Raw genomic sequence first — 22,813 nt, forward strand, 5'->3', positions numbered from 1 at the left:
TCTACAATAGTGGTCTTATACAATATTTATGCTTACAGGACTGAGTTAGATCACTTAGCATAATGCTATCCAATCCCTCCTAAATTAAGTAGTAATTTACAAAATCATTTTTCCTGTGGGCTACATAATATTCCATTGTGTGAATGTACTATAATTTCTCAATCTATTCCACTGTGGTTATACATTTTGGCTGTTTCCAGGTTCTTGCTATGCTGAATAACACTGTTGTGAATGAACATTGCTGTACACATCTCCATTTGTACCGCAGTTCTCATTCTCTCAGAGTATCTTCCAAGCAGTAAAAAAGTTGGGTCATAGGGAATTTCTATTTTTTCTTTTTCTTAAATTAATATTTTAATGAGTTTTTACAGAAAAGTTGGATTTCCATTCTGTCATGTTTGCACATTTTCCTCCCTACTGCCCCCTGCCAGATTGCTTTTCTCTTTAAATAAAAATATTATTTCATTGTTGCACAATTTCTTCCCTGTCCCTGCCCCTCCTCCATCCACTTTGTTATGCACCTCTTGTTCTGGACTCTTGCCATGAAAATAATATCTAATCATGTATTTCTTTTAGACATTTATTTCCATAATCTGTTTCAATGCAGTGCTCATTATTTATCCCCTCTTTTCTTAGTTTCTACCTCCCCAAGCTCCACGTCAATCTTGTTTTATAACAGTGGAATTATGAAGTATTTGTCTTTTTGTGATTGAGATATTTTGCTCATCATAATGTCCTCTAGGGTCACCTGTTTTGTATCTTCTATGAGTTCCTTATTTTTCAGTGCTACATAGTATTCCATTGTGTGAATATACCACAGTTCTCTATCCATTCATTTGTTGATGGGCATAAGGAATTCTTATGCTCAGCTTTTTGAGAAAGCATAAAACTGCCTTCCAGAGTGGTTGTATCATTTTACAATCCCCCCAACAGTGTATAAGAGTTCCTATCTCTCCATATCCTCTTCAACATTTATTACTTACTGTACTGTTAAACTTTGCCACTGTTACTGGAGTAAGATATTATTGAATTGTGGTTTTGATTTGCATCACTACTATTGCCAGTGATTTGGAGCATTTCTTCATGTGTCTGTTGGCCATTTGAATATCTTCCTCTGTGAAAATTCTCTCCATGTCTTTTGTCCATTTTGTAATTCATTTATCAGTCTTCTTTTGTGGAGGCTCAGGAGTATTCTATAAACTTCCATTCTGAGACTCTTGTTTGAGATGGTATTTATTACCAAATGTTTGTTCCCAGTCTGTAGGTTTTCTTTTCACCCATTTGGAAAAAAATTTTGATACACACAGGGATTTTATCTTTAGAAGGTCCCACTCATCAATTTTATCCTCTTCAGATTGTGCATTTCTGGCTGTATTTGGCAGTCTCTTTATACTGTAGACTAGGGCTTCTAAGCTTGATCCCAGTTTGTCTCTTACAAACTTTATGGTTTTGGATTTTACTCCAGGTCTCTGACCCACCTTGAGTTAATTTTATGTGTGAGGTGAGATGAGGATCCTGTTTCAGCTTTCTGCAGGTGGAAGTCCAGTTTTATCAGCACCATGTGTTAAAGAAATTGTCATTTCCCCATTAAATAGCTTTGATTTCCTTTTCACATGTCAGTTAACCATAGATACGTGGCTCTATTTCTGGGTTCTCAATTTTTGTGTCATTGGTCTATGTGTCTGTCATTATACCTGTACTATGCTGTTTTGGTTACTGCTGCTGTGTGGTAAGTTTTGAGGTCAGGGAGTACTATGCATCGTACCTCATTTTTTTTGTTTCTCATAAGTACTTTGCTTATTCAGGGTCTCTTAAGTTAATCTATCTTATTGAGGATCTTTTTCTTTTCCTCTGACCCTTTACCTTTACCAGAAGGATGTCTTTTTTCAAGGACTAATCCCTGACAAAAAACCCAAAGTCCATTTATTCTACATCTGGATCATAATGAACTTCTTTTGGAACCAAGATTAAGTGCATCCTGTGACTCATATTTCTATTTTTCTTCATACTTCTTATTGCTTCTATATTATTGTTGTTATGTGCCGTTGAGTCGCTTGTGACTCATAGTTACCAGGATCCCTAAACCCTGCTCTATCCTGTGCCAACCTCATTGTTTCTGACATGCCTACTCCCATTACCCCAATCACTGAATCTATCCATCTCATCGAGGGTCTTCCTCTGCTGCACTGTCCCTCCACTCTCCCAAACATGATGTCTCTTTCCAAGGACTAGTCCCTCCTTGCAACTTGTCCAAAATATGCCAGATGAAGTTTCAGAATCCTTGACTCCAACGAGCAGCCTGCTTTCACGCTCTCCAGGTTGAACCTGTTTGCTCGCCTAGCAGTTCCTGGTATATTCAACACTTTTCTCCAGCACGACAGCTCAAAGGCATAAATTTTCTATCATCCCTAGTCACTGTCCAGCTCTCTGATGCATAGTACACAATTGCAAAGACTATGGCCCAGATCAGGTGCACCTTAGTCTCCAGCCTGACACTGTTGCTCTTCAGTACTCTGGAAAAGTCCCTGACAGCTAATTTTCCCAATGGAATTCATCTCCTGATTTTCTGGCTGCTGGTACCAGGAGTGTTGACTGTGAGCCAAGCAAACTAAAACTGGTAACTATCTCAATCTCTTCACCATCCATAATGATGCTGCCAATTGTTTCTATATATCTAGCATATAAATGATTAGAAATCCATAATGTATGTATGAATGATTGTATATATTCATATTTAATTGAATCAGTCATATTCTCCCCAGTTCATCTTTAACTTGTTAGCCAGTCATAGAGTATGATTAATATTGTTGTTGTTGATTGCCATCGAGTTGAGAACAACTAAGAAAGTGACCCTAAGAACAAAATGCCTGAAGCCTTTCTATAACTATCAACATTTATCAAAGTTCATAGACTTTTCAGAGGTATGTTGTTTAGGAAGTGGATGCCTCTCCTGCTTAAACTGGGAGCTCCACCAAACATTGTCCACCATTAATGTAACCATTATGGCATTTAACACCCCAATGACACAAGGTTCAGCATCACAGCCACCCGAGGTTACCTCAGTACATCATATTGACAGAAGAGTGAAGTACCACTTAGAAGAATGTTCCTTCAAAATATAATAACAGCCGACTTTTAAATAAAAAAGGTCCTGATTCATGAGTACTTAATTCATCCACTTCCTAAACAACTTGCCTTCAGAAACTCTATGGACTTTGATAAATGTTGATAGTTGTACATGAGCTTCAGGCCTTGTGTTCACAGAGCTGCAATGAGTTGTGCTCAACTCAACGGCAAGCAACCACTTGATTCATGTAGTACTTAAAAGTTCTACCAGCCCCCAAATCTTACCCTTTATTGGAATAAAGGAAATAATTTAGATATGGAAACTAATAAACACATTCCTTCAAAGAATCATTGCTTATTGAACTAAAAGCAAAAGCCAAGCAAATATACAAGCAATAATACCAACTACCCTGTTCTATCCTGTGCCAATCGCATTGCCTCTGACACACCCATCCCAATTACCCCAGTCACTGAATCAATCCACCTCATAGAGGGTCTTCCCCTCCTGTGCTGTCCCTCTACTCTACCCAGCATGATGTCCCTCTCCAAAGATCTGTCTCTCCTTGCAACATGTCCAAAGTATGTCAGACGAAACCCCAGAACCTTTGCCTCCAAGAAGTAGCCTGGTTTAACCCTCTCCAGGATGAATCTGTTTGTTTTCTTGGCAGTCCATGGTACATTCAATACTCTTATCCAGCACCACCGCTCAAAGGCGTCAATTCTCCTTCTGTCCCCCCTAGTCATTGTCCAGCTCTCTGATGCATAACAAGTGATTGCAAAGACCATGGCCTGTATCAGGTGCACCTTCGTCTCCAAAGAGACACTGTTACTCTTGAGTACTTTAGAGAGGTCCCTAACAGCAGGCTTTCTCATCACAATATGTTTTTTTTATTTCCTGGCTGCTGGTGCCAAGAGTGTTGACTGTAGAGCTGGAGCCAAACAAACTGAAGCTGTGAACAATCTCAATCTCTTTGCCATCCATCCTGATGCTACCAATTGGTCCAGTGGTGAGAATCTTTGTCTTCTTGACATTGAGCCTCAGTCCATATTGAAGGCTGCAGTCCTTGACACTCTGCAGCAAGTGCATGAGGTTTCAGCGAGCAGGGTTGTGTCATCTGCATAACGCAGATTGTTGATAGATCATCCACCAATCCTAATGCCACACTTCTCATAGAGCCCAGCCTCTTGGATAATCTGCTCTGCATACAGGTTGAAAAGGTATGGAGATAGGACACATCCCTGGCACACACCCTTCCCAATTTTGAACCATTCAGTGTTTTCCTGCTCTGTTCTGATGACTCAGTCACAAACGACTCGACGGCACACAACAACAACAACAACAACAACAACAAACAAAACCAACTACAACAATTGATAAGGAGCAGTGTAAAATGATACAAAGAAAAAAAATAATCATACTTAAGGTATGATATCAGTAGTAAACCACTTGACTATTAACCTAACGGTTAGGTCTTCAAACCCAAAGTAGAGATACTTTAGAAGTAAGGCCTAGCTAGTGTGAAAAGTCACAGGCTTGAGAACCCTATGAAACAGTTTTACTCTGCATACTTGGGATAGTCATGCATAAAAAAATTTCTCAACAACTAACAACAACAAAGTGTCACTATTATTTGGTTAAATAAATAAAAGATATTGTAGACATACAAGTAATGGGATATGGAATTTCAAGAAAGGATGAAAATTTATCCAGATGTACCATTAAAAATTTGAGAAAAATCAGACATTTTCTAAAGAGATGGATAAGACGTTAGCAGATTAATATGACAGGAAAGTGGAAAGGAAGAATATGTCTGATGGAGATAACAGCCTAACCATGGCATAGGGATGAGACCATTAAAAAAAATATTTTGAAACCTGTTTTTAGTCTACTTTGCTTATAATACAGGAAATATCTGTGAAACAATGGGGTACAAGAAAAATGAGCTATTTTAAGGAAAAATCCTGGAAATCATTAAATGCTGGACTCAGAGGCTTGTGCTTAAGCTTATAAGCAATGGAAAGACACTGAATTTTTATTTTTTAAATGGAAAATTACATCATTGGAACAAAATTTAAGAAATAATAGTCTAACAAAATGGATACCACATAAAATTGATGATATGAAGAAAATCCAGATTGATTTAAATGCAAAGAGAAATACAGAACAATAGCACAGTAAGAAATCAGACAGAATATGAAAGCCAATGGAAAAGATAAACCCAGGGTATGTCTTACCTGTAAAGTGACAAGAAAGTGAGAGTAGAGAGAAACAATGAAAAAGATGACGGTGTCACCACCTACTAAGTTGTTACCCAAATTAATTTATGAAATTAGAAGAAAGGCAAAACAAAAGACAATATTTTGCATGTTTTCATTTCATTTATGAATTAGCACAACAGGAAAATCTTTTCCTCGGGGATCCAGATTAGAGGTTATCAGGTAGTAGAAATTGTAATTTTTAAGTTAAGAAGATATATTAGTCATGAAGAATGAATACTGTTTGGAATTTATTAAGAAAGAAAACAAAAACAAAAGCAAAACAACCATCAGGAGTTAAAAACAAATTAAAAACTCACACAACAGTGTCACAAACAAGGGCCTAGGAAATTTAGAAAACATATGAAGTGGGTAAAACGATCTAAAAATCACTAAGATACTTACTGAAGGAGCTCTGGTGACCTAGTGTACAGAGTGTTGGGTATCAACTCAAAAGAGGACAGTTCGAATTCACCAGCTGTTCTGCAAGAAAAAGATGCACATACTCCTCTGGAGTTGGTTGACAGACTCTAAAAACCTGCTTGAGGATCAGGCATGAATTGGTTCCAACTCAATAGTAATGGAGGAGTGAGTCAAAACATTTACAAAGCAGCTTAATAATTTTCTAGAAATTACACATTTAAACAGATTAAATTTTTCCTTCTAATTCTTATTTATAGGTAATACCAAAAGTTATATTAAAAAAACATGGAGATCATGTCATAACTTAAAGGAAAATTTTATTTGTTACTCATCATGGATAAGAAAATTACAGTGTCAAAAGGGGAGAGGAACTATTAGGAAATATAGAATACATTTTACAGGTTTTTTAAAACTCAGGTCACAGACCTAAGAAATTTAAATATTTGAGTAGATTATTACCATCATATTATTTAAAGTCATGACAAAGGCAATCTTAAAATGCAGTAAAGAAAATAAAGAAGATGGAGAGAAATAATGGCAGCAATATAAACTTGAAGACATTAATATGGTGTCTTAACAATTGTTGTTGTTTACTGTAGAGTCTGAACTGACCCTCAGTCGACCCTCTGGTCAGTTTTCACAGGCAGTTAATTGCATGAGAGGAGACTGCCCATTCTTCTACCATGGAGTGGCCTCGAACCACATGCCTTTGGGAGTATAGCACAGCTTCTTGCCACTAGGCAATGAAAGGTGGTGGAAATAATGCTAAACTAGAATTATGTAACCAGTGAGACTATTCTTCAAAATGAAATGGAAATGAAGACATTTAAAAATAAGAAAAAGTTATAAATCATCACGAGGAGATTTGCTCTAAAAGAAATGTCAAATGAGATTGTTCTGGCTGGAAATGCAATAATGCCAGATTGAAATGTGGATTATATATTAAAATGAACTGAACAACAATAAAAGTAACAAATAATGTAGGTAAATATAAACATTTGTTTATCCATTTTTACTTAACACAATGTTTAAAACAAAAAATAGGAATATATTATGTGTTCATACCAGATAAAGAAGTATATAACAATAATGGCATGTAGGATAAGTTGAGTAGGAAGTATGTTGTTACACATTTCTTACTTGATTTGTGAAGTGGCATGGAGTGAATTTCACTTGAGAAAGACAGTGATAAATTCATTTTCTAGTTCAAACCCCAAGTCAACCATTAAGTCAAAAGCAAACGTGTAGAACCAAGAACCAAGAACACAATGGTGAAGACAAATGAAATTAAAACAACAATACTACCTCAGGTCTAAAAGAAGGAAATGAAAGGACAGATAGACTAAGTAGTAAGGATATAGGAAACACAAACTTGACTACATCAATAATTATTTTAAATGTAAAGCTTCAATTTAAGGGCGGTGTGTGTGTGTGAGAGAGAGAGAGAGAGAAAGTGTGTCATAATTCTCTAGTTGCATTGAACTTATAGTTAGCAATGTTCCACTGGATTTATGAGGCTACAAAATGAAATGAGAGGAGATTGTTCATCTTTCTCCCTCAGAGCTGCTGGTGTATTCAAATACCTTGAGTTGCAAAAGATTTGGGCTCATGATGTAACTCTCTACAGACTAAAGCTCCTTTCAATTTAAATGGAGCCTGTCAAACTGAAAAGAAAAAGTTAAAAATATAGCAAATTATGTATTTTAGCAAGAGGTTCACTTTAAATATGAAGACATATCTAAGTTGTTAAAAGTGCTCTGACAAATAGACTATATTGTGCAAACAGTAATTAAAATTAAAAAAACCCCTAACCCTAGAGTAGTTAGACAATGATTGAGTTTAAAAAATGGAGTATTACCAGAAATAAAGAAAAACATTTTTTAATGCAAAACAGGTCAATTCTTAAAGAGACAAAACAATTCTTTGGAGGCTATAAGCATGTGGCCAGGAGGGATGGGTCCTTGGAGAAGAACATCATGCTTGGAAGGGTGGACGAAGAGTGTAGGAGAGGTAGACCCAAATGAAATGAATTGATAAAGCAACTGTGGCAAGGGGGTTGGTGTGTCAGAGTTAGTGAGACTGGCTCAGGACAAGGAAGGGTTTTGTTGCTATACATAACAGGTGGCTCAATGGTGCATAAAGACAATAACATACCATGACAGGTTTGGAAGCAGGAGTGGCATCCACTTCCTAAAGAGCATGCCTCCAGAAACTCTATAAATTCTAATAAAAGTCGACAAATACATAAAGTCTTCCTCACTTTCTGTAAGCAAGGTTGAATCATCTGCACAACATAAGTTGGATGAGTCCTCCTCTTATTGTCATGCCACATTTTTTTACAGAGTCTAGCTTCTTGAATTATTTGGTCATCATGAAGATTGGATATATGTTGACAAAGGATATAACCCTGACACATATATTTCCTGATTTAAAAAAATAACAGTTTCTCTTTAATCTGTTCTAATGACTTACTTCATCTATCAAGTATGTCAGTTTAAAGACGAAGGCACACCTGATCAATTTTTAATTGCTTCATATTCACATAAAAGTTGGATAATAAGTAAGGCAAAAGAAAAAGTGGTACCTTTGAATTGAGATGTTTGTAAAGAATATGGAATATACCAAGGGCAACCAAAACAACAAATCCGTCTGGAGCAAGTGCCACCATTGGTGCTTCTTAGAGTTTTAGAATAGTGAAACTTCATCTCACATATTTTGGGTATATTGTCAGAAGAGGTCAGTCCATGGGAAAAAATAAATATCATGCTGGCAAATATAGAGGATCAGCAAAAGAGTGGAGAACCTCATTGACATGGATAGACCAGTAAGTGCAATAATGGGTTTAAGGCTGGTAGAGATAATGAGGAATGGCACAGGATAAAGCTGGTATTTTGTCTGTTATATATAGGGCAGTTATGACCCATTATAAGCCATAGCTGGCTCATTAGAATTTAGCAACAAAGTATTTTCTGTGGACTACATAATCTTAATAACAAAAACTGATATGAAAATGATAGTATGTGAAAATAAGATTACAAGTCAATACTTCTCAGATGGTAAAAATACCTTAAAACTTTACGCAATTGAGTTCAGTAACATATAAAATGGAAATGTAATGTAAAAAATTGAATTTCATGCTAGAAAAGTAAAATTGGCTTATCAAAATAATATAAATGCTACAGTCTTGAATATAGTAAATCAAAACAATTTAGTATATGTGAAAATCTGTATTTTCCATATAAGAATTGCATTGGGAAAATATGAAGTCTGAGATCTTGCAAAAGTTAGAAAGAGCAATGATTAAGGTCATTGACTAAGCAATGGAGACTAAGGTGTGCCTGATCCAGGCCATGATCTTCACAATTACTTAATTTGCATCTGAGAGCTGGAAAATGACTAGGGATGATAGGAGGGGAATTGATGCCTTTGTGTTCTAGTGCTGGAAAAGAGTATTGAATGTACCATGAGAACAAACAGAATCGACCTAGAGATGGTGAAACCATGTTGCTCCTTGGATGCAAGAATTCTGAAGCTTTGTTTGACATACTTTGGACATGTTACAAAGAGTGATCAGTCCTTGGAAAGGGACATCATGCTTGCTTGGGAGGGTAGAGGGACAAGGCAAGAGGAGAAGACCCCGTATGAGATGGATTGACATAGCGACTGGGGTAACGGGAGTGAGAGCTGATGAGATTGGCACTGGATAGAGCTGCGTTCAGAGCTGTTGAACATAGGGTTTCTCTGAGTTGCAAGCTACTTGATGGCACCTAACAACAACAACATGTGGAATGAAGTTTTACCATCTTGCTTTCAAAGCATTCTGGTTTCACATTCTGTAAGACATATTTGATTATTCCTTTGGCAGTCCGTGGAATAGATAGTACTCTTCTCCACATCACTGCTCAGAAGCATCTATTCTTCTGTCATTCGTATTCATGGTCCAGATATCAAATGCATAGCAAGTGATTGACTTGCACTTTGGTTTTTAAACAGATATCCTCACTCTTCTGCACTTTGGAAAGGTTCCTGACAGTAGATTTCCCAATGCAATATATCTTTTGACTTCCTGAGTGCTGATTCCAAGGGTCTTGATTTTGGATCCAAGAAAAATTCAATTTTCTCTCCCTCTATCATGATGTTGTCTACTAGGTTGGTGGTGAGAATTTATGTTTTCTTGTTCTGAAATGTAATTCATATTGAAGACTATAGTTCTTGATCTTCGTAACTAGCTTTTCCAGTTATTCTCCCTATCAGTGAGCAAGGCTGTGTTATCCGAATATTGCATAATGAATCTTTCTCTGATCCTGATGCCACATTCTACTTCATATCACCCATCTTCTTGCATGATATGCTCAGCATATAGATTGAGTAGATAAAGAGAAAAGAGACAGCCCTGACATACACCATTCTTGATTTTAAACCATGTGGTGTTACCTTGCTGTGTTCAGACAATAGCTGAACAATTTCTTGGTCTACATATAGGCTTTGCATGATGGTATAGGGGTAGAATTCTCATTGTCCATTGGGGATATCTGAGTTCAATTTCCCGTGCACTTCATACACAGCTATTATTTGTCTATCGGTGACAGTTTATCTGTTGCTATGATGCTAAGCATATTTCAGTGGAGCTTACAAATTAATACAAATTAGGGAGAAAAGCTTGGCAATCTATGTCTGAACATCATTCAACAAAAACCATATAGATCTCAACAGTGCAAATAGCAACAGATCATGGAAATTTTGCAGGAAAATAAAGGTTTTATTTCATTGTACATGGGATCACTATAAATCAGAGAGCTGAATCAATAAAAGGGAGTTACATTAGCCATATAAATCCTATCCCACATACTGTCCTTATGATTTAATATAGATATTACCTCATCATCATATGAGACCTATGTATGCCTAAAATGAATCTCTGTAATTAATTGAATAAATTTAAACACTGAAAGTGACAGTGCATGAATTCTGATGCTAACTCATAAAATGTAATACAGATTTTTGTCCAATATACAATCACTAAGAGAGAACTTATCTTGAGACAGTCTTTTGTTTCAGCATTGGTAGAATTCTCAGCTTGTTAAAGTGATAAGTTCAAGGATGATTTAAAGACTCAGTTGCACCTGCCTCAAGCTACATCATTTTCATTTGCTACAAATGCATATTTAGTTTGAATAATGAATTAAAAATACTGAAGAGAAAATGGAGACATAAGAAAGCCAAACACATTAGAATTGGGTTGGTAAAAAATACTAAGCATACTGTAGGGTGCCAAAGAAATAAACAAACTTGTCTTGGAAGACTCTCAGCAACACTACTCTTGGAAAACTTGAGGGTGATAAGATGTCATCGTCCATATTTTGGGCATTTTTTAATTGAGATTTTAATGAAAGTTTATAGAGAAATCAAATTTCCATTCATTCATTGTTGCACATTTTGCTCCCTGCTCACTCACCCTCCAGTTAACATTTCTCTTTGGAAAAAAACAAAACAAAAAAACAAAAACTTTCATTGTTGTACAATCCTCCTCCCCAGTCCACATTACTATACAGATGCAGCTCTTATTTTGGATTGTTGTCATGTAAATAATACCTAATCATATATTCCTTTTAAGTAGTTCTTTCCCTTATCCGTTTCAATGCAGTGTACATTATTTATCTCCTCTTGTCTTAGTTTCCCCCCTAAACCTGATGTCAAGCTTGTTTTATAACAGTGGCATTATACAGTATTTGTCCTTTTGCAACTGAGATATTTCCCTCAGCATGATGTCCTCTAGGGTCACCCATTTTGTATACTATGCCAAGAGTTGCTTGTTTTATAGTGCTGCATATTATTCCATTGTGTGACTATACTACAGCTTCTCTCATTTGTTGATGGGCAATTGGGTTGTTTCCATCTCTTTGCTATTGTAAACAACACAGCAATAAACATGGATGTGCATATATCTGCCTGGGTGGAAGTTCTGATTTCTTTAGGGTATATTCACAGTAGTGGGATTACTGGGTAAATTGGTATTTCTATTTCCAAGTTTTTGACAAAGTGCCTTAAGAGTAGTTACACCATTTTACACTCTTACCAACAGTAAATAAGGGTTCCAGTTTCTCCGCAATCTTGCCAGCATTTGTTTGCTGCTCTGTTGAATTTTGCTATTCTTATTGGTGTGAGATGATATCACATAGTTGTTTTGCATCTCTCTTAGAGCTAGGAATTTTGAACATTTTTTCATGTGTCTGTCTGCCATCTGAATGCCTTCTTTGGTGAAGTGTCTGTTCATATCTTGTGCCCATTTTTCAATTGGGTTGTTTACATTTTTCTTGTTGTGGTGCTCTAGTATTCTATAAATTCTAGATATAAGTCCCTTATCAGACATGGAATTACCAAATATTATTTCCCAGTTTGTGGCTTTCCTTTTTACCCTGTTGGAGAAGTTTTTGAATGTGCAAAGGGATTTGATTCTTAGAAGGTCCCATTCATCTATTTTATCCTCTCCTGGTTATAGGTTTTTCAGGATACTTGGAAGACAATTCGTATTGGAGATTATGGCTTCTAAAGTTCTTCCAAGATTTTCTCTGATGAAGTTTATAGTCATTGATTTTAGTCCTAAGTCTTTGATCCACTTTGAGTTGTTTTTTATATATGAAGTGAGGTGTGGATCTAGCTTGAATTTTCTGCAGATAGTTTTCAAATTTTGCTAACACAATTTGTTAAAAATGTTGTCTTTTCCCCACTTAACTGATTTTATCTCCTTGTTAAAAATCAGTTCACCATATGTAGATGGGTTGATTTCTGGGTTCTCAATTCTATTCCATTGATCTATGTGTCTGTCATTATACCAGTACCACACTGTCTTGACCACCAAGGCAGTGTAGTAGGATTTAAAACCAGAGTGAGATACCTCATACCTTGTTTCTCTTTTTAAGTTGTGCTTTGCTTATTTGGGGCCTCTTTCCATTCCAAATTAAACTGGAGATTGCCTTTTCCATCTCGTTGAAGAATGGAATTGGTATTTATATTTGGATTGCATTGAACGTGTAAATTACCTTTGATAATATTGTCATTTTCACAATATTGAGCCTTCCTATCCATGAGCAAGGTACCTTCTTCCATTTCTCCAGGTTGAAATCATCAACAAAACCAGAAGTTGTTTCTTTGAAAGGTCAATAAAATTGACAAACTACTAGCAAAACTATCAAAGAGGAAAAATAAGAAGACATAAATAATATGAATAAGAGATGAAATGGGCAACATCATAACAGAACCAGCAAAAATAAAAATGCTAACAATGGAATATTATGAAAACTATACTCAAACACATATGAAAACCTAGAGGAAATGGACAAATACTTAGAAATTCACAACCTATTTAAATGACACAGAACTAAATTAAACACCTGAATAGACCCAATACAAAAGAAGAAATTGAAAAGGTAATAAAAAACTTCCAGAAAACAAAACAAACAAACCAACAACAACAATAAAAAAAAAAACCAAACAAACACCAAACCCTGGACCAGATGATTTTACAAATTTATTTTATCAAACATTCAGAGAAGAACTGTCACCAATTCTACATGAATTATCTCACAAAATAGAAAAAAGGTAGAATTATCCCAGATTCATTATATTTTGGGCATGTTTTAAGGAAGTGATAGCTCTCCAATAAAGACATCACTCTTTGTAAAGTAAAGAATAAGCATGTAAGCGGGGAAATCCTTAATGGGAAGGACTTGCTCCATATTTATCAAGCTCAAAGAACTGAAAAACAAATTCAAGCCTCGGGCTGCAATATTGAGAAATGCTATGAGTAAAATATTTCATGATTCTGGAAGCTTTAAAAGAAGGTAGAAGGAAACAGCAGATAGAGAGGGTACAGCAGCAAGAGGGGAAGGTGATCTCCAGCTGACATGTGCACCAGCACCAGCACTGCCAAGCTAATCACAAACGTTAGAAGAAGCTGACACAAGCAGAAGAGATTCTAGAGACCTGACAGGGCAGTTGCATAGAGGTATAGGGTCTTGCCCCTCTCACCCAACAACAGAGTTCAGCAGCTGAGAGAGGTTAGTCTGGGGCTGCATTGGGCACTAGCACCACCAAGGACAATTACCAGCTCTAGGAGAGATAGATCTAGACAGGAGAGATTCCCATTAGGGTACAGAAGACATCAGAGGGCAGCTACTTGGAGGTATGTGGTCTTGCCCCCATAATACTTGATAGAGAGAGCAGTAGTCAGGGGAAAGTTGGCCTCCAGCTGCCATGTACACAAACACCAACAAGGACAATTACAAACTTTAAAAGAGACAGGTGCAGGCAGAAGAGATTTCCACCAGGCTACATGAGACCTGAGAAGGTAGGTGCATAGAGGTACTTGGTCCTGTATCCTTTGCCCCACCCTGGATAGTGAAAGTACAGCAGTCACAGTAAAAGTGGTCTCAAGCCACATTGTGGACCACTAAGTACTATTAGAAACTTTAGAAGAAGCAGGCATCACTCAGGAATGATTTCCATGGGTCTACACTGCAGTCCAGAAAGAAGCTGTAGAATCTTAGGAAAGGCAGGCTTTCCCACTGCAGAAGACTAGAAGGGACTCCTACAGCAAGTTACTCTCCCTTCATAAAGGGGGGGGGGGGGAGAATCAATAATCAATAAATAATCAATAGCAAATTAGTCGGCAACAATAAATCAGCAACTAATTGGCTGCTTTCAGTCTGAGAAGATGAATGGAGCAGCTAGCCGGATTCTGCGTAGGTTTGTTTTCTGGTTTTTGGTTGAGATTTAGGTGGGTCCATTGCTCAAAACTGGGTGTGAGAGAACTAGATTTGGGCTCCTGTTTAATAGGCTTTTGGTCGCCAGTTATTTTGTTGATAAAGCTTATAATGGCATTTGTATATATGTTTGCATTCCAGTTGTATTCAATAATGAGTGTGTAAATTTCATACATGAAATAAATGTAAATACTGATGTAAAAAAATACACAAAACAAGAGACATATTTAAAACACAAGGTAGATTAAATATGAAAGGCTGGGGGAAGAACATACCAATCAAACAACATCCACCAAAAAGTAGGAACTTCAATATCAATCTCCAATAAAATAGACTTCAAGATGAAAACCAACACAGAAGATAAGGAAGGACAATATATAATAATTAAAGGACAACTGATCAAAAAACGTATCCTTGGTCAACAAGTATGCATCACATTATACCGGTCCTTGGGGAGGGACATCATGCTTGGGAGGGTGGAGGGACGGCACAGGAGAGGAAGGCCCTCTATGAGGTGGATTGATTAAGTGACTGGGATAATTGGGATGGGAGTGTCAGAGACAGTGTGATTGGCACAGGACAGAGCAGAGTTTAGGGCTGTTGTACATAGGGTCGCTATGAGTCGCAAGCGACTCGACGGCACATAAAAACAACAACAACATTTAAAAAATTAGTGGGATTCTTCTACAGTAATAAAGAAAATAAGAAAACTAAGAAAGTAATCCTATTTAGAATAGCCAATCAAAAATTGAGATACCGAGGAATAAACCTAACTGGAGAAATAAAAGACCTTTATAAAGAAAACTACAAAACACTACTGTGAGAAACAGTAAGAGACCTAAATAAATGGAAAAATGTTCCTCGTTCATAAATAGGAAAACTCAATATAGTGAAAATTACAGTCCTTTCACAAGCAATCTACATGTTTAAAGAAATCCCAATACAGATAGCATATTCATTTTTCAAAGAGAGAGAAAGGCAATTGGCAAATTCATTTGGAAAGGAAACAGATACTGAATAAGCAAACTGTTTTTGAAATACAAGAATGAAGTGGGAGGTATAGCACTTCCTGATCTCAAAATCTGCTCCACAACTGTAGTAACCAAGACAGCCCAATACTGGTAAAACAGACACATAGACCAATGGAACAAAATTGAGAACCCAGTAATTAACCCACTACCTAGTAAACTGGTATTTGACAAGTAAATAGGACCTAGCAAATAGTGAAACAATAACCTCTTCAACAAATGGTGCTAACAAAACTGAACCTCTACCTGAAAAAAATCTAGATCAGGATCCACAACTCATACCATACACAAAAATCAGCTCAAGGTGGATCAGTGATGTAGTAATAAGACCCAAACTGTAAAATTTGTAAGGGACAAAATGGAACCAAACTCAGAATGTGTAGGCTTCAATAGGCTGACATAAACAACCAGAAATACACAGCCAGATACTAAAACATCAATGAATAAGACCTTTTACAGATTAAGTCCTGTATGCATCAAAAACTTCTCCCAATTCCTGACTGATAAAAAATTTGACAACGCCACCTCAGACAAGCATCTCATAAGAAAAGTTGACAGGCACTCCAATCACTGGTGTCTGCTTCCAAATGTTCCTCCTCCTCTGTATTTTCCAATATGAGGGCTCAGCCTCTGGTTCCACATCTGCTAGTGTTATCTAAGTGTGCTGTCAGGATAGAAGAGGGTCCAGGGCTTTTGTACATAGGGTCCTTATGAGTTTCAAGTGGCTCAATAGCACATAACATCAATAACAACAACATGGCTTACACACACACACACACACACACACACACACATATTAAAATAAAAATATTTGTAACCCAATTACAAAATGGGCAAAAAATATGGTAAGAATTTTCACAGATGAAGGCATTCGGATAGCCAACAGACACTTGAAGAAACACTCAAAATTACTGACAAGAAGAGAGATACAATTCAAAACCACAATGAAATAATATCTCACCCCAGAAGCAGTGACAAATTTAATGGGTCAGCTAGCAATAAATGTTGAAGAGGATGCAGAGAGACTGGAACTCTCATACATTCTTGGTGGGATTATGAAATGGTACAACCACTTTGGAAGGCAGTTTAGTGTTTCCTCAAAAAGCTGAACATAGAAATGGCATATGATCCAACAATTCCACTGGTAGGAATATGCCCCGAGGAAAATAGAACTGAGACAGGCAATGGAGATTTATGCACTGATGTTCATAGCAGTATTACTCACAATAGCAGGAACATGAAAAGAGCCCAAATGTTCAACAAATGAATGGATTGAGAAACTGTGGTACATTCATACAATGAAACTTTATGCAGCCTTCAGGAGCAGTGATTTACAAAAGTACTATAAAACATGGCAGAGGCTGGAGAGCATTGTGTTGAATAAACTAAGTCTCATAAGAACAAATAATTCACAAAACCATTATTTTTCAAAAACCCAAAACCCTAGAATGATAATAGCAAGATGTGTAAAAAGTCCAAAGGTGGAAGGGGAAGGGGCAGGGAAGGTGAAGGTGAGGAGATGGGAGATGAGGAAATCTTATTTGGATCCACAATTAACACCTTGGTACCAGCAATCAACAAATAAGGAGACGTATTGCATTCGGGAAGTCTGCACTTAAGAATATCTCCAAATTATTGAGTAGAAATGATGCGAGTTTAAGGACTAAGATGTGTCTGATTCAGGCCATAGTCTTTTGATCTTTGCTATGCATTTAAGAGCTGGATCATGAATAGGGATGACAGAAGAAGAGTTGATGCCTTTGAGCTGTGGTGTTAGGTTAGAAGAGAGCACTGAACATCCCATGGACTGGACTGCCAAAAGAATGATCAAATGTGTCTTAGAGAGGGTGTAGCTGTTGGGCTCCTTAAAAAAAAGATGAGGAGGCTTTACCTCACATAGTTTGGGCATGTTTCTAGAAGGAGCTATTTCTTGGCAAGGAACATATTGCTTGGAAAGGTAGAAGGTCAGTGAAGGAAAGAGAGACCCTTGACCAGGTGGATTGACACAGTGGCTGCATCAATGGGCTCTAGTGTGTCAGAAAGTGTGAGGATGGCACAGGAAAGAATAGAGTTCAGATCTTTTGTTTGATGGCACCTAATAACAGCAACACCGATGCCAAGAAGCTGATTATCCCATGGATTGCCAAAAGAACAAGTGAATATGTCTTAAGCAAACTAGAACCAGTGCTCCTTGGAGGAAAGGCTAGAGAGACTTTATTACACATATTTCAGGAATGTTGCTGGAGGCTATTCCTTGGAAAAGGGACATTATGTTTGGAAATGTTCAGAGTCTGCAAAAGAGAGTAAGTCTCTTAACCAAAGAAAATACATTGTTTTCAATTGTAGTGTTGGCAAAGATTATTGAAAATTGCATGGACTTCCAAAAGAACAAACCAGTTTTTGTGGGAGAAAGTGCAAATTGAGTGCTTCCTGGTGGCCAGGGCAGAGAAACTTTGCCCCACATACTTGGGGTATATGATAAAGAGAGGCCATACCTTGGGAAAAGGCATCATGCTGGGGAAGTAGAGGGTCAAAGAAAAAGAGGAAGACCCTCAATGAAATGGATTAACATAGTGGATACAACAATACACTTTCTCAGAGCAAAACTCTTGATAGGCACAGGGTAGAGCAGTTAGGTTCTGTTGCTCAGAGATGCTATAAGTCAAAGTCATCTTAGGGTGCCTAAAAACCATAAAACATGTTGGAAAAGAGTATTAAAAAATGTGCATTTCACCACATATGAAGAATTTCTCAATTAAAAAAAGTAAAGAATCAAATATTTCCAAGAAAATTCTTTAAAAGATTATGAAATAAAAAAAGAATGAACTGGGGAGGAGGGTAGAGAAAACAGTGCAACGATGAATGAATGAAAACTCAAAATCTCTGCAAATGTTCATTAAATTAAAATTTAATATTTAAAAAAAGATTATGAAAAGGGAGAAATATTGTGTTCACCTCAATGTAAGATAATTTTTAATAACTTAGGTAGAGGAATATTTGTGTTGGCCATTCAAAATTATAAAGAACTTAGGTCATCACAACCTGTGAAGGAAAATATTCCAAACCTAGGACAAATAACACAGTGACCTCAACAATGGGCTCGTGTATGTCAGAGATTGTGAGAATGACACAGGAGAAGACAGCGTTCAGGTCTGTTGTTCATAGGGTTGTTTTAGATCATAGTTGACTTGAAGACATCAACCAATAATGATAAGGATGGATAAGAGTGAACAAAGATGGGACAAGCAGCAGAACTACATAGTCTAGTCAGGAAGAAACAATGACATTCTTTTCACTAATGAATGAGGGATAAGTTAGAGCTAGACTCCTGGGGAACTTAAATGTCATGATGGAACATAAATTTTATTTCATAGATACTAAGAGACACAAATGCTTTTACACAAATAAGTGAAATAATCAAAATTATATATTGATGACTATGTACATAAAGAATCATAGAGATACAAGAAAATTCTGAGGCTATGGAAATGCTCCATATGGATATGTATAGTTTAGGGAATAGAAAGGAGAGATGGAAGCAAAATCCAAAGTCTCTGGTGTGAATTTAAAAAGTGAGTAAATTCTTGGACATAAAGAACAAAAACGTAAGCAAGCAAAAATGAGGAGTACTAAATAAAGATGATTTTAAGTTACAATTTTCCCAGGAGGGTGCTGTCAACAGAAATAAGATTTCTCAGAGTCTATTTCTAAATTTCGTCTGTCAGTATATAGGACTGTACTGATTTGTATGTTGATGAGATGCTGGAAGCTATGCCACTGGCATTGCCAATAATAACAGAGTTACCCATGGTGGGCAGGTTTCAGAAAAATTTCCAGACTAACAATAGGCAGAAAGACCTGGAAATCACTCTTCAAAATCAGTTGATGAAAAGAAAATTTTATGAACCAAACCAGAGTAAGATTTTGATACAGGGTTGCAGAATGAGTCTCCTAGGTTTAAAGGCATTACACAATGGCAGCAACAACGGCCTGAAACATATCTGAAATTATGATGACAGCTCCTGACCAGACAATAGTTCATACTGATTTATATAAAACTGTCATTAGGAAGTTCCAACTCTACAGAAACCAGCAACAATTTTCTAAATTTTCCTTCAGTTACAAATACTTTTAAAAACATAACACATTAAAAAAAAAAAAAAAAACAAGCAACACAATAGCAATGATTTAAATTTTGTCACATTTAAGACAAGTTTAAATGTTGTCTGGGGATTTAAGCAAGACCAGCTTTATGTATAGACAGCAGCCAACCTAGTCTCATTATAAGGGAGTAAATCTATAAATTTCTGTACCTCCTTCATCTCAGCCAGACATATCTCTAACACTACTTTCAAAACTATTTATTTTGAACATAATTCTTATAAAACCATCATTCTTTTCTCTTCATTAATACTTTGCTTCTTTAAAAATTAAGTACCCCTTTGTAAATACAACATACGTATCTATTAACATTTATTCTAAATTAATGATATAGTACCTTAGTCTTCCAAGTTACAACTGAGTGATGAGAAAGAGAGGAGAAAAATTTGAAAGCAGCAGAAAAGAGTCATGTTAGGTATCAGAGGAGAGGGAAGTCCAGGAAGATAGGATGGGGTGGCAGTCAGGGACCTTTGGCTCTTGGACCAGAAGGAAAAAGCATGAAGAAGTAGACTATCAGAGAACAATTTCTATCTACTTCATAATTACGTTCCATCTCACACATTTGGGCATGTGGCCTGGACGGATCAGTGCTTGGAGAAAGACATCATGCTTGGAAGGGTGGGGGGACAGTGTAGGAGAGGATGACCCAGGGTGAGATGGATTGACACAGTGACTGGGAAAATGGAGGTAGGTGTGTCAGATACAGTGAGACTGACTCAGGATAGGACAGGGTTCTGGGCTATTGTGCATAGTGTAGCTATGAGTCTCAGGAGACTCAATGGCACATAAAGACAACAGCACTTAGACCAAGAAGCTGTTGTTCAAGGGAACACTGCATGGTTTGAAATTCAAGAAGGTGTGCCTCATATATCCTTTCTCCATACCTATTCAATTGTATACTAACAAATTATTCGAGAAGCTGCGTTCTTTGAGAAGAATGTTGCACAGGATTAGAGGAAGAATCACCTATAAATAAGCTTTGGTATGTAGATAACACAACAGTGCTTGCTAAAAGTGAGGAGGACTTGAAACACTTGCTGCAGAAGATCAAACACTGCAGCCTTCATCAAGGATTGCATCTCAATATCAAAAAAACAAAAATTCTCACCACAAGGCCAATAGACAACATCATGATAGATGGAGAAAAGATTGAAGAGGTCAACCTCTTCACCTCACTGGAATCTACAATCAATATACTTGGGACCAGCAGTAAGGATATCAGGAGATGCATTGTGCTGGGAAAATCTTCAGTCAAGGACTTCTACAAATTACTAAGGACTAAGTTGAACCAAATCCAGACCATGATCTTTTCAATCACTTGCTAAGCTGCTGAGAACTTGACAATGAATAAGGATGAGAGAAGAAAAATGGATGTCTTTGAGTTGTGGTGTTGGAGGAGAGTACTGAATATACAATGGAAGTCCAAGAGAACAAACAGATATGTCTTAGAGAAGGTACAGCCAGAATGGGCTTTGTAGGCAATGATGGTGAAGCTTTGTCTTGCGTACTTTGGGTTAAGAAAGACTATTCCTTGGAGAAGAACACCATGCTTAGAAAGATGTGGGAATGATGAAGGAAAGGAAGACCCTCAAGCAGATAGATTGACACAGTAACTATAGCAATGAGCTTGAGGGTGTAAGAGATTGTGAAGGTGGCACAGAATAGGAGAGGGTTGTGATCTGTTGTTCATAGGGTCACTGTAAGTTGTGCTTGACTCAATAACACCTAAAACCAAAAACAATTTCATAATTATAAGGGCAAATAATGATTTGAGCCAACCAGCAAAAACTGGGTAGTCAGAGAAGAGGAATAGCATTTAGCACAGAAGACAAGGAATATACTTTGTGCTCAACATTATAATTTCCACTCAAACTAAAATGCCCACTCAATAACTTTATGTTGATTTGGACTCATAGCTACCCCACAGGACAGGAAAGAATTACCACATCATATTTCCAAGGCTATAAATCTTTATGGGAACAAAATGCTTCATCTTTCTACTAAGCATTTGAATCATTGATCTGGAGATTAGCAGCTAAGTGTTTTGACCACTATAATACAACTGTTTCTTAAGCTATAAAAAGTAGAACTCAGTGTACATTATACTTCTGGTAAAATAGTTTTTGTCCTCTCACATCACTATCAAAAGCAACTTTTAAAATCAGGTGGACATGAATGATAAACCTGTAAAAGGAATGTAGGTGGCATGAGGGCAACTATATTTGACCTCCACTAACTCCACAAAGGGTAACATTCCCCATCCACAACATTAACAGCATGACACTGACTCCTATTTGGTTAGATAGGCCTCCACATTCCCAGATCCTAATTATACCAATTATAATACTAGAGGTCCTTCCCAGAGCTATCACTGCTCTATTATTGGGACCATCAATCTGTTCCATATGCCATACAAAAATCACACGTCATACTCTATATGAAGGGCTCTTCTAGAGAAGAAGTTACAGTTTAGGTTGGATATAGGACAAAATTGTTCAGTCAGAACAGCTTCTCCAGCATGCTAAAGGACCCACCCTATGACCTTCCGGTTTACTGACTTTTGGCCTTTGTGATTTTCTGCCTCTGAAAACTCCCTGGTTCAGCTGGGGGTAAGTTCTTAGTCGATGGCACATAAAAACAACGAAATTTACTTAATTTTTAAAGGATTTATGATTGACTATGCAAAGGTATTTGACTATGTGGATCATAACAAACTGTAGCTGACTCTGAGAAGAATGGAAATGCCAGAACATTTGATTGTGCTTATGAAAAATCAATACTTGGCCCAGGAGTTAGTCATCAGAACAGAGCAAAGAAACACTGCATGGCTCAGTATCTGGAAGGGTGTGCTCCAGAGATATCCTATCTACATACCTTTCTAATCTATATGCAGAACAGATTATCCAGAAGGCTGGACTCTACGAGGAGAAATGTGGCATCAGGATTATACTCATCAACAACCTGCATTATACAGATGACACAATTCTGCTTGCTGAAACTGAGGGGTACATGAAGCACTTGCTGCAAAAGGTCAAGAGCTGTAGCTTTTAATATGGATTGAAGCTTAACATCAAGAAAACAAAGATTCTCACCACTGCACCGATTGGCAGCCTCATG

The sequence above is a fragment of the Elephantulus edwardii genome, unplaced genomic scaffold (genome assembly GCF_000299155.1).
Source record: "Elephantulus edwardii isolate Elephantulus edwardi_28Jun2011 unplaced genomic scaffold, EleEdw1.0 scaffold00073, whole genome shotgun sequence".
NCBI classification, from domain to species: Eukaryota; Metazoa; Chordata; class Mammalia; order Macroscelidea; family Macroscelididae; genus Elephantulus; species Elephantulus edwardii.